The 17,910-nt window shown below is 38.5% G+C and overlaps 1 protein-coding gene across 18 annotated transcripts in view; it reads left to right on the top strand.

Annotated features, from left to right (window-relative positions):
• ZNF280D (zinc finger protein 280D) overlaps positions 1-17,910 on the top strand; it is a 127,109-nt gene that overhangs the window by 10,107 nt on the left and 99,092 nt on the right. Inside the window, exon 1 of one of the 18 annotated variants that reach the window (XM_070054234.1) lies at positions 14,889-15,174. The exons of the other annotated variants lie outside the window; for them this stretch is intronic. The gene's annotated coding sequence lies outside the window, so the exon portion shown is untranslated. Of the gene's footprint in view, positions 1-14,888; positions 15,175-17,910 lie in introns of those variants that run through there. 18 annotated transcript variants of the gene reach the window in all.

Genomic DNA, 17,910 nt, shown 5'->3' with positions numbered 1-17,910 from the left:
GGAGAGAATCCGGCGCCCTGACCGGGACTAGAACCCGGTGTGCCGTCGCCACAAGGTGGAGGATTAGCCTAGTGAGCCGTGGTGCCAGCCTCAGCTTCTTATAAGGAAACTTGTTACCATTAAGCAGTCTCACTGCATTCTCCCCTTTCTCCAACTCCTGGCAACCACTATTCTGCTTTCTGTCTCTGGATTTGCCATCTCTAGAAATTTGATATGTATGAAATCATATAATATGTGAATGACTGGTTTCATGTTAATAGCATGCATCAGTACTTTTTAAAGAAATTTCTGAATAATATTACACTACTTGGATAAACTATATCCTTTTATCAATTGGACATATGGATTGTTTCCACTTTTTTGGCTATGAATAATACAGATCTAATTTTTGAGAGAACAATTTCAGTTTTGGAAATTCTGAATTTGAGATGAATTTTAAGTATCCAGATAACAATTTTTGGTAGTAGAAAAGAAGGATTTAGAACTTACTTGAGATGTCAGAGTTGGAATTTAATAATTGATGATTTTGTATGATTTTGCAGGTTAATACTGAGAACTGATAGTTGACTATGAAATTTATTAGGCCTATCTTTTGGGGAACAGTTTGTTTAGTGCTGAGATCTAAACTATGGAAAGCCTGTTTTTACAATATTAAAAGGAGGAAGAGATACAGATAATCTGTGAAGAGTTAAAAAGGAGCAAGTTGAATAAACACACTGTTGGTGTACAGAAAATTACTACGTTGGATATTTTAAGAAATGGGGTTAAAGTAGATGCAAGAAAAGCAAGAAAAATGAAAATGAAGATCTTCTGTCCTCTGGCTCACTCCCTAAAATGCCTCCACCAGCCAGGGCTGGGCAAGGCATACGGAAGCCAGGAGCCAGACCTCCATTCAGAATTCCCATATGAGTGGGAGGGACCCAAGTACATGGCCATTACTTGCTCAGAGCAGGTACTCCAATCCAGCATGTGGTTGACCCAAGAGTTGACTTAACTGCTGTGCCACAATGCTTGCCCCTCATTGGGATTTTTGAGGATTAGATGAAATAATGTATGCTTTAATTAATGTTATCTAATTGTAAAATTATCTTTATGATAATTATTATATGCAGTGTAGCTTGCAGTGGAATGTAATGAATGAAGTAGTTGTATTGAAGCTTAGCACTAGGAATGAAATTCTCTAGTTTACTCAAAACAACTAAGTATTATTATTATAACAAATAACAAATTTCTTTAACATACCACAACTTCCCCTTTCCTTCTTTATCCTGACAAAATATAATGGGGATACATTCTGAGGAAGGTATCATTGGGCAGTTTTGTTGCTGTGTGAACATAGAGTGAATTTAACAAACTTAGGTGGTACAAGTTGATCACTTGATGTGACCTCTTGTTGCAGTCAAGAGATGAGGTAAACACAAGTCAGTACAACACATTATACTGTTCAACACTGAATTTAGGAGACCCAGATGAAGTTCCTGGCTCCTGGCTTTGGCCTGGCTCAGCCCTGGCTATTGTGGCCATCTGGGGAGTGAACCAGTGGATGGACGGACTCTCTCTCTCTTTCTCTCTCTCTATGTCTAACTCTGAGTTTCAAATAAATAGATAAATAAACCTACAAAATAGGAAGAAAGTATATACTGTAATAAAATGTATATGTAAACAGTAGCAAATATGGAAGTCAGTAACATGGTTATATATTATCATTGTCAAGTACTATGTACTGTACAAGTATGTAATTGCTGTACTTTTAAAATTTATTTATTTATTTTTAAAGATATATTTATTTATTAGAAAGAGTTACAGAGAGGCAGAGACAGAGAGAGGTCTTCCATCTGCTGGTTAATTCCCCAAATGGCTGCAACTGCCAGAGCTGAGCTGATCTAAAGTCAGGAGCCAGCAGCTAGGAGCTTCTTCCCAATCTCCCACTTGGATGCAGGAGCTTGAGTACTTGGGCCATCTGCTGCTGCTTTCCCAGGCCATACTGGGTCTTGAACTGGTGCCCACATGGGATGCTGGCACTGCAAGTGGTGGCGTTACCTGCTACTCCATAGTGCCAGCCCCAATATACTTTTTTTAAAAAATATTTATTTATTTGAAAGGTAGGATTGGAGAGAGAGAGCGAGCCAGAGAAATCTTCCATTCTGATTCACTCCTCAAATGGCTGCAGTGGTTGGAACTGGGCTGATCAGGAGCCAGGAGCTTCCTCCCAGTCTCCCATGCAGGCCATCCTACACTGGTTTCCCAGGCACATTAGCAGGAAGCTGGATGAGAAGTGGAGCAGCCTGGGCTTGAATGAGTGCTCATATGGGATGCCAGTGCCGCAGGTGTTGGCTTTAGCTGCTATACCACAGTGGCAGCCACTTGTGCCATTATTATCTTCTATGCAGATGATAATGTGGTTTGTATAAGTTAGCATCAGCATAGACATGTGAGTAGCGATTTGCACTTAAGAATTTATATCGGTTTCAGAGTCACTAGGCCATAGGAATATTCAAACTCCATTATTTTATAGGACCATCATTGCATATGTGGTGTGTATTTGATTGAAATGAGGCATGTGTGTCTGTAAATAGCTTTCACTTCTACCTCCTCAGTTTCACAGTCTCAAATTTCCTAGGTTAAATATTTTTACTTTTTTCAGGTTAATCTAGATGAAACTCTAGTTCTTAATTCCTTGAAGAGGACATTTGTTGTTTTTCTTACTCACTGTCCAGATTCACCCTTATCTTTTTAACAGATATCTTGACTTTGGTTTGGGAAACAATCTTGTACTTTCTGATTGAGACCCTTACCTCTGGCACCAGGGAATGGTTGTGATCTGGGCCTAGACCTGTCACAGTACCTTCACAATAGTGATTACCTTAGGAAATAGCGTATGACTTTAGCCAGGCCAATCAGCTTGGGTCAGAGCTGGTTCTCTTGTTATTGTCCTAGATTAAATCTTGAAAGTTGTTAATTTGTTAAAGTAATTTTTGATGGAGATCCTGTCTGAGAATAGAATCAATGTAGAGGTAGTGAAGTCCAGGAATAGAGACAGAAAAGCAGAGTCATGTGATATCGCTTAAATAATATTTGTAGCTGTTCCTGTAAATTAGCCAATACATTCTCTTTTGTATAAGCCGAGTTTGAGTTGGGCTTTCTGTTACTTATAAAAAATTGTGGCCAATACACAGTATCCCAAGTAGGGATTGCCATCTCTTTGATTGTAGTCTCAAATCTTGTAATTTTGACACTGTATCACAAATCTGATATCAGTTTCTACTTAAAATCCCTAAGTGGGTTTTCATTGCTCTTAATGACAAAATTCTCTAACATGGTCTACAAAGTGCTTCTTGTTTGACACTTTTCTCATCTGCTACCAATAGCTTATTTCTGCATTTATTTATTTATTTTTTAAGTCACAATGACCTCTTTTCAGTTTCTCATAATAGCAGATATGGTCGGTTTGGGTTGTTTCCAAATAATCATCCACAAGCTGGAGTTGCTCAAAGGAAAACTTTACTTGTGCTGAGAAGCAAAGGAGACAGGGAGATGTCGCTCCCTGAGATGCAGTTTGCCAGAGTTTCTATAGCAAGGGTTGGGAATTGCCCAGAATGTAAAAAAGAGAGGGTAGAAGGGTTCTTCCTGCCTGTAGTGTGTATCCAGAATGTAGAAAAGGGCAGGGGGAGTGTCCTTCCTGCCTGAAGTATACATCCAGGATGTAAAGGAGAGGCAAGCTGATCCTTTGTGCTCAAGCAATGCACATCTTCATACTTTGTAAGTTTGACTAAAACTTATTTCTTTCAGCTTTCATTGGTTTGCTGATGGTCTGGCCCCTTCAAGTATAGTCTTGTAAGATAAGCCTTCCTGGAACATCCTCTGAAAAACAATCCCTGATGAGTAAACTGCCTCAGATTCTCTGCCCTGGTTCTGCACTCTCCTCGTGCCTAAACTACACTGTGTTTGTTACAGTAGATCTTTCGCACATGCTCTTCATTTTACATGGAATGTTCCCTTCCTTCTCCCATTTGCCTCTAACCTTTTATTAACTGCTATGCCAAATCTCTGTGCCCCCTCCCTTTCTTCAAATAACAGCTTAATTATCACTCTTTTTAGGGAAACCAGCTTAGATTATGATTCAGGTTCATAGTCTTCATTGCACTTACTTTTAGTTTATATCTCTTTGTATGAGTTTTGTACCTATCTCTAGACTTAGGGTTTCATGTGTGCAACAACTGTGTCTTAAATTTTTGCTCGTTATTGTATTCCTGTTTGGCACATAGTATATGCTTTGTAAATATACTTTTTGAATGAGTAATCCTTCGATTCATGGATCTCTGATAACCAAAAATGATGTGGTACATCTTCAATTTATATATATATATATATATATATATATTTTTTTTTTTTTTTTACTAAGTAAAGATTGCAACAGTTTGCACACACACACAAAACTGAGAACAAGTTTTACAGTTAATTCTCATAATACAACTCATTGAGGACAGAGGTCCTGCATGGGAAGAAATGCAGTGACTCCTGTTGTGAATTTAACAGTTAACATTCTTATGTATGATGTCAGTGATTCAATTTATATTTTGTAAATTTTGGTTTTTGGGCAAATATTAACTTTTACCATTTCTTTAAAAGATCCTTTTTGAGATCTTTTAAAGCCTCATTTTGTTATCTAACATACATTATTTTTTTAAAAAATGGTAATGAAAAGAAAAATTCTTTAAGGATTAACGCATATGTTTCCTTCATGGTAGGACATTTCCTAATCCTCCAGATAGACGTCATTGGTTTTTTTCAAGCTCCTGACCTAAAGATTCTTAACTTTTTGATTTCTAGGCCCTTATGAGATCTTGATACACTACCTTATCTTTCCAGAAATTGTATGACTATAAATGTAATTTTGCAAATTTTTATTTGTATAATTTCCCACCTTCTAAAACCTCATCAAGAACCTCTGCTCAATCACTTTTTAAAATTTTATTTAAAATGCTCACAACGTCTGAGGCTGGAGCCAGGAGCTGGGTCTTCCATGTGGGTGTCAGAGACTTAACTACTTGAATCTTCACCTACTGCCTGCCAGAGTCTGCATCAGCAGGCAATTGAAATCAGAAGCCAGAGCCACACTTTGAGCCCAGACACTGATGTGGTGTGTAGGTTCCCCAACAGGCATCTTAGGCACTAGACCAAGTGCCACTAGATCCCTGTTACCACTTTTGATTTTTATTATCACAGTAACCATGTCCTGGTTTGTATTTATTAATCTCCCTAATAGATCATTTATTGAGGTGGGATCTTTTTTCCTACTCTTTGCAGTATTGATGTTTGTACTTTGCAGTAGATACAGAATGATTACATCCATAAAAATTTTCTAAAATTCTTAATTGTTTATAATTATTTTATTATCCTCAGAAAAATGGAGTTCACCAACTTAGATAATTGTTTTAACTTTAAGGAATCCTTCAGGAATTCTACTAATTCAGAGAATTGAAGTGTTAAATCATTGGCAAGTTACCTTCAGATAGTGAAATTTTTTTGTTGTTGTTGTTTAAATTAGGAGATAGGCAAGGGAAGTTGGCTTAATTGTTCTAGTCATGTTATTGGAAGTAAAGTGACCTCTTCTAGGACATGGATTTTCCCTACTTTGTCCTGTCTCTTTGTAGACCAATTTTCTCAAGGCTGAGTCCCAACCTTTCACTTTTGCTGGTGTTTGCTGATAAGATTCCCAAATACATACTCTTATTAAAAATGACATTAGATTTTTTTTATTTAAAGACTGTGAATATTTATAGCCATTTTTAGATCTTTTTATCCTCTTCTTGGAGTGCCTTTATCAGGAGAAGTGTTCTTAAAAAATTACAATCTTTCAATAATTAGGTGAGATTTATCTTCTCAAGTCCCTTAAGATACTATGAAGTTTCAGTATTTTGCCTGCAGTGTTTTAGCTGCTGGAAGTCATGTTTCTTACACTGAGTTTGTGTGGTTGGAATGTACCCTTTTCAAAAGTAAGACTGATTTTTAACAGTAACAACTAGATGGATTCTGAAAAAAATTAATATTTAGTTCCCTACTACTAAAAAAATTATTGAAAGACTCAAGGAAGAGTATTTTCCTTTGAAATTTTGTCTGTTTAATGTTTGTAAATAAAATAAAAATAAGTAAATTTTATAAAATACCATAAATATTAAATTTTATTAAGTCAGATTTTAATCATGAGTCTCAATTGTATATGGATTTATTGCATTTGATTTAAGGTTTCTGTTGTCAAAGTAGATGTTGTCCTCTGTTTTTCTAATCCTTTTACAGTTAATTGTCATAATGGAGTTAACAGGTGATATGAAGGTAATGTACATAGGAGTTTTAAAAAAAGCTCTTTATCCTTAAAATATTCCATTTAATTTTTTAAAAGAAGATTTACCTTTTTGAAAGGCAGAGTGACATAGAGGGAGAGACAGAGAAAAACGGAGAGATTGAGAGAAAACTTCCATGCACTGGTTCACTTCCCAAATGGTTGTGATAGCTGGGACTGGGCCAGGCTTAAACCAGGAGCCAGAATCTTCTTTTGGGTCTTCCATGTAGGTGACAGGCACTCAAATTCTTGAGCCATCATTTGATGCTTCTGGACACATTAGCGGAGCGTTGATCAGAAGTGGAGCTGGTGTGATTCTAATTGGCACTCCAGTATGGGATATGAGCATACCAAATGTATTCACTGTATTACAATAGCTACTCCCACCATATGATTTTAAGAAAATGAACATTAAACATTAAAGTAAAATTAATTTTCTAATACCTTCTTGAGGTGGAAACCCTTGTGGGATCACAAAATCAGTTGAGAATGTTTATTATTGATAAGAAGTTTACTCATTTGAAGTTAGAATTTAAAAATTATAGTCCTCCATTTAAATATGTAATTAGTGATAGAAAGACTGAAGAGATGTTTATAAGATGAAATGCAACATAAACCAAAACTTTAAAGTCGACAGAATAGGGGCTGGCATAACGGAGCAGGTAAAGTTGCAGCCTGCAATGCCGATATCCCGTATGTGCTCCACTTCCAACCCAGCTTCTGCTAATGACCTGGAAAAAGCAATGGAAGATGTCCCAAGTACTTGGGCCCCTTCTACCCATGTGGGGACCTGGATGAAGCTCCTGGCATTGGCCTGGCTCAGCGCTGGCTGTTGGGGCCATCTAGGGAGTGAACCAGAGGATGTAAAGTTTTTCTTTTTTTTCTGTGTGTCTCTCCCAGTCTCTCTGTAACTCTTTAAAATAAGTAAATAAATTTTATATAAAAATAAAATTACTAGAATGATTTAAATCTCTGATTTCTTGGGAAATTTGGGAGAGGAGAAAGTGGCAGATTAAATTTTAGTGAAATCAGTGGCCATTTGTTTTCCAAATCATGAAAATCTCTTTTTAGTTTTAAATATTCTCCTACGTATAGATTTCAAACATTTTTACTTCCAAATTTTATCAGTTTTCTAAAAACTTCCTGAAATGCCCTTGTATAAGCAAAATTCTTAAATGTTTAGTTTTTTTTATAGCTAGAATGTTCATCTTTTTTTTTTTTTTAATTTAATGAGCATAAATTTCCAAAGTACAGCTTATGGATTACAATAGCTTCCCCCCCCCCCCATAACTTCCCTCCCACCCACAACGCTCCCCTCTCCCACCCCCTCTAACCTTCCCCTTCACATCAAGATTAATTGTCAATTATCTTTATATTCAGAAGATCCATTTAGCATATATTAAGATTTCCACTTTTTGCTCCCACACAGAAACACAAAGTGTAAAATACTATTTGAGTACTAATTATAGCATTAATTAAACACCTAAGAGTAATTGTGTATTAGTTACAGAGTTCAACCAATAGTTTTAAGTAGAATATAAAATGCAACTTTCGTATTGTTGTGGCTTCCCACCCTCAACCTCCCTCCCTCCCGTGGCCCTCCCCTCACCCACTCCCTCTCCCATCCCGCCCTTCATCATGTTTCATTTTCAATTACCTTCATATACTGAAGATCAACTTAGTATATACTAAGCAGGGATTTCAACAGGCTGCACTCACACAACCGAACCAGGTATAGGGTATTGTTCGACTAGTAGTGTTGTTTTTGAGTTTCATAGTTAAACACATTAAGGATAGAGATCCTACGTGGGGAGCATGAACCCAGTGACTCCTGTGGTTGATTTAACAATTGGCACTCTTATTTATGATGTCAGCAATCACCCGAGATTCTTGCTATAAGCTGTCTAGGCTATGGAAGCCCCTTGAGTTCACCAACTCTGAATTTGTTTAGTCAAGGCCATATCACAGTGGAGGTTCCTTCCTCCCTTCAGAGAAAGGCGCCTCTCTCCTTGATGGCCTGATCCTTCTGCTGGGGTCTTGTTCACCAGGATCTTTCATTTAGATTGTTTTTTGCCACCGTGTCATGGCTTTCCATGCCTGTGAGACTCTCATGGACCTTTTAGCCAGATCCGAATGTCCCAAGGGTTGATTCTGAGGCAGGAGTGCTGTTTTGGGCATTTGCCATTCTATGAGTCTGCTGTGTGTCCTGCTTCCCCCGCAGGATCATTCTCTCCCTTTTTATTCTATCTTTCATTATTTGCTTACACTGGTCTTATTTGTGTAATCTCTTCGACACTTACCCTATCTTTTTGATCAGTTGTGTATTTATACTTATCACTTTACCAAGTGTGCTGGCATTGGTACCTGCCTCCTTGGTAAGGTTGTGTTGAAATCCCCTGGCACATTTCTAGTTCCACCATTGGAGGTAGATCTGAGTGAGTATGTGCCATCCTATATATCTCCTCCCACTCTTATTCCCACTCCTGTGTTTCACAGAGATCAATTTTCTGTTAATTTTTAAATGCTGAAGAATGGTTGTGTATTGATTGCAGAGTTCAACCAGTGGTCTTGTGTAGAGCAAACCGAGCAACAACAACACCACCACCACCACCAACAAAAATATTAAAGGAACAAAATAGTAAGTTGTTCCTCAACAGTCTAGACAAGGGCTGCTCATGTCATTGTCTCTCATAGTGTTCATTTCACTTCAATGGGTATCATTTTAGGTGCTCGTTTAGTTGCCATCGATCAGGGAGAACATGTGATATTTATCCCTTTTGGACTGGCTTATTTCACTCAGCATGATGTTTTCCAGCTTCCTCCATTTTGTTGTAAATGCCCGGATTTCTTTTTTTTTTTTTTTTTACTGCTGTATAGTTTTCCATAGAGTACATATCCCATAGTTTCTTTACCCAGTTATCCGTTGATGGACATTTAGGTTGATTCCATGTCTTAGCTATTGTGAATTGAGCTGCAACAAATATTGAGGTGCAAATGGCTTTTTTTCACCCCTTTAATTCCATTTGGGTATATTCCAAGGGGTTGGATGGCTGGGTCCTGTGGTAGTGCTATATTCAGGTTTCTGAGGATTCTCCAGACTGTCTTCCATAGTGGCTTTACCAGTTTGCATTCCCACCAACAGTGGATTAGTGTCCCTTTTTCTCCACATCCTCGCCAGCATCTGTTGTTGGTTGATTTCTGTATGTAATCCAATCTAACCGGAGTGAGGTGGAATCTCATTGTGGTTTTGATCTGCATTTCCCTGATGGCTAGGGATCCTGAGCATTTTTTCATGTGTTTGTTGGCCATTTGGAGTTCGTCTTTTGAAAAATGTCTGTTAAGGTCCTTGGCCCATTTTTTTATTGGGTTGTTTGTTTTGATTCTGTGGTGTTTTTTGATCATTGTGTAGATTCTAGTTGTTAATCCTTTATCTGTTGTGTGGTTTGCAAATAACGTCTCCCATTCTGTTGGTTGCCTCTTCGCTTTCCTGACTGTTTCCTTTGCTGTTAAGAAACTCTTCAATTTGAGGTAATCCCATTTGTTTATTTTATCTTTGATTACCCGTGCCTGTGGGGTCTTCTCTAGGAATTCTTTGCCTATTCTGATATCTTGAAGGGTTTCCCCTATGCTCTCAGTTAGTTTCATGGTGTCGTGGCGCATCTTTAGTTCTTTGATCCATGTTGAGTGGATTTTTGTATAAGGTGTAAGGTAGGGGTCTTGCTTCATACTGTGACATGTGGACATCCAGTTTTCCCAGCACCATTTGTTGAAGAGGCTGTCCTTGTTCCAGGGGTTGGTTTTAGGTCCTTTGTCAAATATGAGTTGGTTATAGATGTTTGGATTGATCTCCGGTGTTTCTATTCTGTTCCATTGGTCTATCCATCTGTTTTTGTACCAGTACCAGGCTGTTTTGATTATAACTGCCCTGTAGTATGCCTTGAAGTCTGGGATTGTGATGCCTCCGGCCTTGTTTTTATTGTAAAGGATTGCTTTGGCTATTCTGGGTCTCCTGTTTTTCCATATGAATTTCAGCATCGTTTTTTCTAGTTCTTTGAAGAATGACTTTGGTATTTTGAGTGGTATTGCATTGAACTTGTAAATTGCTTTTGGGAGAATGGATATTTTGATGATATTGATTCTTCCAATCCATGAGCATGGCAGGTTTTTCCATTTTTTTGTGTCGTCTTCTATTTCTTTCTTAAGTGTTTTGTAATTTTCATCATAGAGGTCTTTGACCTCCTTGGTTAAATTTATTCCAAGGTACTTTATTGTTTTTGTGGCTATTGTGAATGGGATTGATCTTAGTAGTTCTTCCTCAGCCCTGGCATTGTCTGTGTATACAAAGGCTGTAGATTTCTGAGCATTGACTTTGTATCCTGCTACTTTACCAAACTCTTCTATGAGTTCCAGTAGTCTCTTATAGGAGTTTATTAGGTCCCCTGTATATAGTATCATGTCATCTGCAAATAGGGATAGTTTAACTTCTTCCTTTCCCATTTGTATCCCTTTAATTTCTTTTTCTTGCCTGATGGCTCTGGCTAACAATTCTAGGACTATATTGAATATCAATGGTGAGAGTGGGCATCCCTGTCTGGTGCCAGTTTTCAATGGAAATGCCTCCAACTTTTCCCCATTCAATATGATGCTGGCCTTTGGTTTATCATAGGCTGCCTTAATTGTGTTGAGGAATGTTCCTTCTAACCCCAATTTGCTTAGGGTTTTTATCATGAAAGGGGGTTGTATTTTGTCAAATGCTTTCTCTGCATCTATTGAGATAACCATATGATTTTTGTTTCTCAATTTATTAATGTGATGTATTACATTGATTGACTTTCGAATATTGAATCATCCCTGCATACCAGAGATAAATCCCACTTGGTCCGGGTGAATGATCTTTCTGATGTGTAGTTGGAATTTTGTTGAGTATTTTTGCATCTATGTTCATCAGGGAGATAGGTCTGTAGTTTTCTTTCTCTGTTGTGTCTTTTCTGGGCTTAGGAATTAAGGTGATATTGGCTTCGTAGAAAGAATTTGGAAGGATTCCCTCTTTCAATCGTTTTGAATAACTTGAGAAGAACGGGGGTTAGTTGTTCTCTAAATGTCTGGTAAAATTCGGCGGTAAAGCCATCCGGTCCTGGGCTCTTCTTTTTCGGTAGTGCATTTATTACTGATTCAATTTCTTCCATGGTTATGGGTCTGTTTAGATTTTCTATATCTTCACGGCTCAGTTTAGGAAGGTTGTATTTGTCCAGGAATCTATCCATTTCTTCCAGGTTCCCCAATTTGTTAGCATACATCTCTTTGTAGTAGTTTCTGATGATTCTTTGTATTTCTGTTGTGTCTGTTGTTACATTTCTATTACTATCTTTGATTTTACAGATTTGGGTCTTCTCTCTCCTTTTTTTGCTTAGTTGGGCCAATGGTGTGTCGATTTTGTTTATTTTTTCAAAGAACCAGTTCCTGGTTTTGTTGATCTTTTGTATTGCTTTTTTTTTTTTTTTTCAATTCTGTTTATTTCTTCTCTGATCTTTAGTATTTATTTCCTCCTTTTGGATTTGGGCTTGATTTGCTGCTGTTTTTCTAAATCCTTGAGGTGCATGGAGGGTTCATTTGTTTGGTTCCTTTCCAGCTTCTTGATGTAGGCACTAATTGCTATAAACTTTTTCTTAGCACTGCTTTTGCTGTGTCCCACAGGTTTTGATAGGTTGTGTTATCATTTTCATTTGTTTCTAGAAATCTTTTGATTTCTCTTTTAATTTCTTTGATGACCCACTGTTCATTTAGGATCATGTTGTCCATTCTCCATATATTTGCATATGGTTTAGAGATTGTTGGGTTGTTGATTTTGAGTTTCACTGCGCTATGGTCTGAGAAGCTGCATGGTATAGTTTCAATTTTTTTGAATTTGTTGAGGCTCCCTTTATGGTCTAGCATATGGTCAGTCCTAGAGAATGTTCCATGTACTGGGGAGAAATACGTGAACTCTGTCTGTGGGGTGGAAGGTTCTGAAGATATCTATTAGGTCTATTTGGTCTATGGCGTCAATTAGTTCAGTTGTTTCCTTGTTGAATTTCTGTCTGGTTGATCTATCCATTGGTGAGAGTGGAGTGTTGAAGTCCCCTGTTACTATTGTATTTGAGTCTATATCTCCCTTTAAATCCTTTAGTAATTCTTTCAGGTAGCCAGGCGCCCTGTAATTAGGTGCGTATACATTTATAATAGTAATGTCTTCCTGTTGGATAGATTCTTTAATCATTATATAGTGCCCTTCTCTGTCTCTTTTAATAGTTTTTATGTTAAAGTCTATTTTGTCTGATATTAGGATGGCCACACCAGCTCTTTTTTGATTTCTGTTAGCTTGGAGTATCTTTTTCCATCCTTTCAGTCTGCGTGCATCTTTGCTGATAAGGAGTATCTCCTGAAGGCAGCATATAGATGGATTCTCTTTCTTTATCCAATCAGCTAGTCTGTGTCCCTTTGTAGTGGAATTAAGACCATTCACATTCAATGTGATTACTGTTAAGTACTGTCTTTTCCCCTTCATGTTTCCTGAAATGAGCTGTTTATGTATTTTGAACTTTGTTTGTGGGTTACTCTACATTTGCTTTTTTTTGTAGTGAAGTTCTTGTTTTTGTATTTCTGTATGGAGCACGTCTTTGAGCAAGTGTTGTAGGGTTGGACGCGTGGATACAAATTCTTTCAGTTTCTGTTTGTTGTGGAAGATCTTTATTTCCCCTTCATTCATAAATGATAGCTTTTGCAGGGTATAGTATTCTAGGTTGGCATTGTTTGTCTTTTAAAACTTGAAATATATCATGCCATTGTCTCCTTGCCTGGAGTGTGAGAAGTCTGGGGTGAGTCTGATTGACTTACCCCTGAATGTGATTTGTCGCTTTTCTCTGGCACATTTTAGGATTTGTTCTTTGTGTGTCACTGAACTGAGTGTTGCCACAATGTGTTGTGGTGAATTTCTCTTCTGGTCTACTCTGTTCGGAGTCCTGGCTATCTGTTGTATTTGTGTGTTGTTATCCAGCTGCCTTTGTTTGAAGTTTTCTGATATTATTTCGTTGAAGACACCTTCCAATCCATTCTCTCTTTCCACCCCCTCAGGGACTCCTATTATCTGAACATTACACCATTTGATTGAATCTTATAGGTCTCCGACCGTATTTTTTAATTTTTTAATTTTTTAATTTCTTCTTCCTGCGTTTGAACTGACTGTATTATTTCTGGAAGTTTGTCTTCGAATTCTGATATTCGGTCTTCTATTTCATCTGTTCGATTTCCGAGGGATTCCGCGGTGTTTTTTATATGGTCAATTGAGTTTTTCAGTTCTAGTATTTCATTCTGGCGTCTCTTTAGGATCTCTAATCCTTGGGCTTGTTTTTCATTCAGCACTTGACATTGTTTCTCATTATTTCTAAGTATTCTGATGATTAATTTTCTGAATTCTTTTTCTGGCATGGTTTCAACTTCTTCTTCTTCAGCCTCTGTTATGGTTGGTTTAGCCTGCTCCATTGGCAAGTTTATATGTTCTTCTATATTCTTATTGTGGGTTTTTGTTTTGTTTTTTGGCATTCCATCTGGGTGGTTTTTAAGGTTGATTTCCCTCTGCTATAGGCTGCTGTGAGTCTGTACCAATATCCAGTGTAAGCAGGCTGCTCTACACAGCCCGAACGTAAACAGACAGGATGGCTGCTCTCTGCCCGCTACAGCTCTGGATCCTACCCTTTCCCCCCCCCCCCCCGCAGGCACTATTCAAATTTTTTTTTTCTTGTAACTTGAGTAGATGGGTGTCAGGGCTTTGAGCTGCCCTCCCTCGAGCAAGAAGTGTCCTGTTGCTCTGCTCCACCTTTGGGCTCCGCCTCCGAAGGTTAGTGTCCAGGCAAAGACAGTGCTCCTTTAAGTACGAATGTAAACAGACAAAATGGCTGCTTCCCGCCCGCTGCAGCTCCGAGGAGGCGCCAAGAGATTCTGGCTTACTCAGTCTCTCAATTAGTACCCCTGAATCGCGCACTCTTTCTGCAGGCGCCACTCACTCTGTTCCGTTTTCTATTTCCTCCCCCACTCAGTCGTGTGTGTCTCAGTGTCCATCCCAGGGTGGGTTGGGGGAGGGGCGGTGGCGGCTGTTGCTGCTGTGCTGGGCGAGTACCCCGTCTCACCTCGGCTTCCAGCGCTGGTGCGTACACACTCCTGCTGGTGTCCTGCGCCTCAGGCGTCCGCGTCCTCTTCGCATGTCCACCCTATCTCCCCAGTTTCAGGAAGGGCTTCTCATTCCTTAAAAACTACAAATTCTCACCCCTCTTTGAACCTTCCTTTACCGGACCTTCGGTGTTCTCCCTCCCTAGTCCGCCATCTTCCGAATGTTCACCTTAAGCTCAATTTATGAGTTAAATTTCTGCTCTTTTGAAAAGATTCTACTTCTTGTTTTATGTTTTTCTGTTTATGTTATAATCATATCTGGTTTTTATGTTGCCAGTTTCTTGGTTAGAAATGCAGTGCTCAATTAAAATATTATTATTATTATATTTTTAAATTTATTTGACAGGTAGAGTTATGGACAGTGAGAGAAAGAGACAGAGAGAAAGGTCTTCCTTCCATTGGTTCACTCCCCAAATGGCTGCTATGGCCAGCGCTGCACCGATCTGATCCAAAGCCAGGAGCCAGGTGCTTCTTCCTGGTCTCCCATGCAGGTGCAGGGGCCCAAGCACTTGGGCCATCCTCCATTGCTATCCTAGCCACAGCAGAGAGCTGGACTGGAAGAGGAGCAACCAGGAATAGAACCCAGCACCCATATGGAATGCCAGAACCGCAGGTGGAGGATTAACTAATAAGTAAGCCACAGCGCCAGCCCGTCAATTAAAATATTATTTTTAAGATGAAAAAAACCCAAAGATTAATTTTATGTGATTTCTTAGGTTATTTCATTGAATGCTTTTAACTAGTGGGATCCAGGAAGAGAACCACTCACTGTATTCCTCGTACTTATATTCTACTAGCCATCCACTCATTTAAAGATTTTTTTTAAGATTTTTCTTTTTATGGCCGGCGCCGCGGCTCAACAGGCTAATCCTCTGCCTGTGGCGCCGGCACACCGGGTTCTAGTCCCATCAGGGTGCCGGATTCTCTCCCGGTTGCCCCTCTTCCAGGCCAGTTCTCTGCTGTGGCCAGGGAGTGCAGTGGAGGATGGCCCAAGTCCTTGGGCCCTGCACCCTATGGAAGACCAGGAGAAGCACCTGGCTCCTGCCTTTGGATCAGCGCAGCGCGGCGGCCATTGGAGGGTGAACCAACGGCAAAGGAAGACCTTTCTCTCTGTCTCTCTCTCTCACTGTCCACTCTGCCTGTCAAAAAAAAAAAAAAAAAAAAGATTTTTCTTTTTATTTATTTGAAAGACAAAGTGACATAGAGAGCAGGAGAGTGAGATCTTCTACCTGCTTATTTATTCCCCAGATGCTGCAATAGCCAGTGCTGCGCCAGGTGAAAGCCAGGAGCTAGGTACTCCATCCTGGTATGTCATGCGGATAGTAGGGGTCCAAGCACTTGGGCTATTATCCACTGTTTTCCCAGGCACATTAGCAGGGAGCTGAATTGGAAGTGGAGCAGCTGTGACTAGGACCCATGCTTTGATATGGGTTACCAGCATCAGAAACTGTGGCTTAATCTGCTACACTATTATGCTGGCCTAATCTTTTAGTGATTTTTTTTCTTTTAAAGAAATTGAGTTACAAGATACATGCCAAATGAAATATTTTTTCTAGAATGAAAATTGTATAAGATACTTTAAAAAGATTGTTAATTTTTATGTTTGTTTTTTTAAGTTAACTACTTGCTTTATTAGATTATTTTTCAGTATATTGTAAAATATATAGTAAATAGTATGCATAAATAGTATATATAGTATATATAAATTATATATAATATATAGTACATATTTTATATATAAAATATGTAGTAAGTAGTATATAGTATATATACTATATATAAATTATATAATTATATACTATATATAAATTATATTATATAAATATATATAAATTATAAATAGTATACTATATATAAATTATAAATATATATAAAATATATATAAAAATATGTAGTATATATAAATAGTATATATAAAATATATAGTAAATAGTATACTAATAATATACTGATATAATAACTGTTGATAATTTTATGCGTAATCTTTATATGAGAGTTTAACAATTCTTGTGTAGATATATATATATATTTAATTTAGAAATACTTTTTTTGAAATTCTAAGGACAATTAATATTATTAGAAAGTTTTTGTTTTTTTTTAAGATTATTTATTTGGAAGAGTTACAACGAGAGAGGAGGGAGATCTTCCATCCACTAGTTCACTCCCCAAATGGCTGCAATGGCCAATGCTTGGCCAGGTCAAAGCCAGGAGCCAGGAGCTTCATCCTGGTCTCCCTCATGGGTTCAAGGGCCCAAGCACTTGGGCCATCTTCCACTGCTTGCCCAGGCAAATCAGCAAGGAGCTGGTTTGAAGGTGGAGCAGCTAGGACTTGCACTGGTGCCTATATGGGATGTTGGCACAACAGATGGTGGCTCAACTTGTTGTGCCAAAGTGCCAGCCTCAAGAAATGCTTTTTTTAAAACAATTAAAATTTGAAAGGATAGATTTGACAGCCACTTTCCAGAATATGTATTTATAAAGTTAAAATTTTGTCATGAGACTGTACTAAAGATCTTTAATTTTTGTTTATTAATTTGTTTTATTTGAAAGGCAGAGAGGGTGGTAGAAAGAGAGACAGAGATCTTCCATCTACTAGTTCAAATGCTATTATGCATTCTCCAAATGCCTAGAACATCCAGGGCTGGACTGTTTTGAAACCAGAAGCCCAGAACTCAATCTATGTTGGCAGGGACCCAAGTGCTTGACCCATCATCTGTTGTTTCTAAGAATGTGAATCAGCAGTAATCTGTATTGGAAATGGAGGAGCTGAACTTAAACATTCTGATGTGGGATGTGGGCATCCTAATTGGCGACTTAACTGCTGCACAATGCCTATTCTTGTACTCAAGATCTTTTTTTTTTTTTTTTGACAGATAGAGTTATAGACAGTGAGAGAGACAGAGAAAGGTCTTCCTTCCATTGGTTCACTCTCTTAATGGCCACTATGGCCAGTGCTGCACTGATCCAAAGCCAGAAGCCAGGTGTTTCCTTCCGGTCTCCAATGTGGGTGCAGGGACCCAAGCACTTGGGCCATCCTCCACTGGCCTCCCAGGCCACAGCAGAGAGCTATACTGGAAGAGGAGCAACCGAGACTAGCACCCGGCGCCCCAACTGGGACTAGAACCTGGGATGCCAGCGCCGCAGGTGGAGGATTAGCCAAGTGAGCCACGGCGTCGGCCCTGTACTCAAGATATTATATAAAACAATGGTTTGTAAGTGCTTAGCTGATAGCGTGTAAGTTCCAATATGATAATAGAATTGATATTAGTTTTTGAAGTTCTTTAAATCAGATTTAGCCTAGAGTTAAAAATGGTTAAGATTTATTGACAGGTTTCTGTGTGCCAGGCATTGGAACTATGTGCTTTATT

This window comes from Oryctolagus cuniculus, chromosome 12, assembly GCF_964237555.1.
Source record: "Oryctolagus cuniculus chromosome 12, mOryCun1.1, whole genome shotgun sequence".
NCBI classification, from domain to species: Eukaryota; Metazoa; Chordata; class Mammalia; order Lagomorpha; family Leporidae; genus Oryctolagus; species Oryctolagus cuniculus.
The sequence above is the reverse complement of the archived record's forward strand: the minus strand, read 5'-3'. Positions and strand labels throughout refer to the sequence as shown.